Genomic DNA, 3,818 nt, shown 5'->3' on the forward strand with positions numbered 1-3,818 from the left:
TATCCTTTCCTTGTGGAGTGCTCCAATCCCTATTGCTAGGGCTAATTGTCTCTTCAGCCTATTGCCAGTGCTCTTTTCTGCTGCAAGAATTCCTGCTTCTGGCAGTTGCTTCCTATCTCAAGGGACTGTATCTGTGTCTGTCTGAAGTGTGTGCCTCCCTTTCCTTAATTGTGCCTCAGACTCTTTGGCACTGACTGACTCACTGATGGATAAGGTGTCACCTTATGGTCAAATGGCTCTGTTTCTAGAAGTCATGATCAATGTAGGGGAGAAGAACTAGGTTCTTCCTTGATTTCTGGCTTTCTCCCCAGCTCACCCAAACTGCCAACTACCTCCAGGGCTTAACTATTTAAATCTCTGAAGCAGCATGACCAATTTTTGCTCATCCAATGATATTGCTCCCTTCTTGCTTCTTGAGTTAGGAGACCAAGAGAGAGAAAGTGAGAGAGAGAGAAGGAGGAAATTGGGAGGAGAGAGGAACTCTTCTTCCCCCCACCCCTATATATAGATTAGGAAAACAAGGCCCAGAGAAATGAGGTTTCTTGCCCAGAGTCACAGAGTTGGTGCAGGTCTGGCATGTGAGTATCTTTTGTCCCAAAGACAGCTCCTCCTCCTGATGTCCCCATTTCTATCCATGGCACTGCCATTCTCTCAGTCACTTAGGCTTAAAACCTTGAAGCTATTCTGGATTCTTCCCTTCGCCTATTCCTACTGCCTTTTCCCATTTCCCTCACTCCTTTCTGCCCCAAATCCAGTTAGGTTGTCCTTTAGATTCTTCTGCAATATTTCTAGCATTCTTTCCTTTCTCTTCTCCTACTTCTACCATCTTAGGGCCTTCGTCCCCTCTTAACTGGTTTTCTTGTCTCTAATCTCTATTTGTCTTCCTAAAATACATAGGTCACTAGCCATAACACTTCAGTTATTCAGAACTTCATAATGATAAAACTTAATATCAACAACAAAAGAAAAATGACAAATGTTGGAGAAGATGCAGGAAAACAGGTACATTAATGCACTCTTGTTGGAACTGTGAATTGGTACAAGCATTCTGAAAGCAATTTGAAATTACAGCCCAAAGGTGACTAAACTGTGTATAATACCCTAAAGAAGTCAAAGAAAGAAGAAAAGAACACATGTACAAAAGTATTTATATTGGATTTTTTGTGTTGGTTAAAAACTATAAACTAAGGAAGAACCCATTAACTGGGGAATGGCTCAAAAAATTATGGAATTTGAAGAAAATTAAATACTATTATTCCATAAGAAATTATGGAGAGGACTATTTCAGAGAAACCTAGGACATTTTGTATAAACTAAAGCAAAGAAAAATGAGCTGAGCCATCACAAAAATAATTTGTACACTAACAGCATTATAAAGATAAATAATTTTGAAAGACCTAAGAATTCTGATCATGATTCCAACAAAAAACCATGATTCCAAAGACAGTGATGAAATATAGTACCCACCTCTTGGCAGAGAGGTGATAGACTCAGCATACAGACTCAGACAGTTTCAGAGACACGATCAATGGGGAAATTAATTTTGCTTGACTGTATTTGTTATAAGGATTTTTTTTCCTTTTTATGGGGGAAGTGAGAAGAAAACAAATAGTTGTGAAAAACTAATTAAAAATAAAAATATAACCAATAAAAAGGAAAAGAATATTATTTTTACAAGCATAGGATAGGGAAAACCTGACTTGATAGTTCATGGGAAAGACTGAATGAATATTCACTTAGAAGTCTAATTGATTCTCATTAAATAGGTTTTTTTGTTTTGTTTTGTTTTGTTTTTGTTTTTTGCAGGGCAATGGGGTTTAAGTGACTTGCCCAGGGTCACACAGCTAGTAAGTGTCTGAGGCTGGGTTTGAACTCAGGTCCTCCTGAATCCAAGGCTAGTGCCTTATCCATTGCGCCACCTAGCTGCCCCATTAAATAGGTTTTTAACCCTGAGTACTAAAGGGATCAGTTATTTTAGCTACTGGCCTATAGTTCTCTTTATTTTATTTTATTTTTTAAGGTATTGGGACTATATTACATAAAATGAATCTCGCAGAATCTTTAATTCTCAGTTTTTGAGAATTAGGGTAGTATATCTGTTAATTGCTCTTTAAATGTTTGATAGAATTCACCTTTAAATCTGGACCAGGGCTTTGTTCCTGTACTGCCCCCCTCCCTTCCAAATCCCTGTTTGACTCCCACATGATGTATCGTAAGAGTTAGGGCTAAAGAAGATTCTTTTGTTTTTAAACATATGTCCTCTGATAGTCCTTTCAACTCTTAAGAATCTGAGTCCTTAAATGACTACAAATTCATCTGCCATGAACGGACAATTAACCATTGTAAACGTAGATAATGTCATGTCATATCCAAATCAAGCATTCTCCTGACATATGGCAGAGTTATATAAACCTAGGGTTGTATTTTAAACAATCACAGGAAATCAAACCATGACCTCAGTCATCCTCATTAAAGTATTCTTGTTTTAGTTTTCATAATATATAAGTAATGCTTTAAAAAAAACACCATCGGGGCAGCTAGATGGTGCAGTGGTAAAGCACCGGCCCTGGATTCAGGAGTATGTGAGTTCAAATCCGGCCTCAGACACTTGACACTTACTAGCTGTGTGACCCTGGGCAAGTCACTTAACCCCAATTGTTTCACCAAAAAAAACAAAACAAAACCCACCATCTTTTTCACTCCCAATAACGCTGCACACCACACACACACATGCACACATGCATGTGTGCCCCCACTTCCCATAGAACCCTCTTAGAAGGACAGTTAAGAAAACCTGTTACCATGTTGATATTGTCTGACTGTACCTACAGTACAACTGGCTTTCTACCAAGAAGATATTGGGGGGCAGCTAGGTGGCGCAGTGGATAAAGCACTGGCCCTGGATTCAGGAGGACCTGAGTTCAAATCCAGCCTGATACACTTGACACTTACTAGCTTTGTGACCCTGGGCATATCATTGTGAGACTTAAAATTGGATACTAGAACATTGACCTCCCCTTTTAACTGTTTCCCTTATTTATCTCCCAGACTAGTAAATGGAAGAAGCTTCTGATCTCTAGTTAGAGCTTTTATTGTTTGGAAATTACAAGGTGATGTTGATTAGAGGGATAGGAAAGTAGAAATACAAAACAAATAGTCTTAAGTCTAAGCTTAGTCTATATTCTGTATAAAACTCACCAAAAGCCCAAGGCCACCTTTGAGGGGGGAGAGCCGCTTCAAGCATGTGCTGCTATGGAGAGCCAGGGCGAGTCCAACCTTTAAGCTCGCACCCTGGAAGTAGAGTGCTTAGCAGCCAGACTGGCGTGCGTAGCCCATGCACAGCCATCAGTCTCCTCCCTGAAAGGGTGGTCCTTCAAAAACTGGCGTACTTTTTTACCACATCACTTAACTCTCACGGACCTGAAAAAAAAGATATTGGCTTTATTTAACTAAAACATGCATATCATCATTTACTTAGAATGTATCTTCTCATATTTTATCACGGCAAATGTGTTTCTCAATGATTAACAACTGCTTGTTAAATTGACTGGTCCCCTTTAGACAAAGTCAGTATGCATTTCTATCTAGTTACCTTAGATTTATTTGTCATCCTGCATCATCCAAGTTAGAAAGTTTGCTATTTCACAGAACAAAAAGAATGTATGCATGTGCTGTTTAAGAAGATGATTTGGGGTTTTTTGGTTGGTTTTTTTTTGGCTAGGTTTTTGCCTTTTAAATATTCTTAATTGCTTCCTTCCTTAGGAACTGGTCAGAAGAATGTACTCTGTAATCCACAAATTTGATGGTACAATCATAAA

The sequence above is a fragment of the Dromiciops gliroides genome, chromosome 2 (genome assembly GCF_019393635.1).
Source record: "Dromiciops gliroides isolate mDroGli1 chromosome 2, mDroGli1.pri, whole genome shotgun sequence".
NCBI lineage: Eukaryota > Metazoa > Chordata > Mammalia > Microbiotheria > Microbiotheriidae > Dromiciops > Dromiciops gliroides.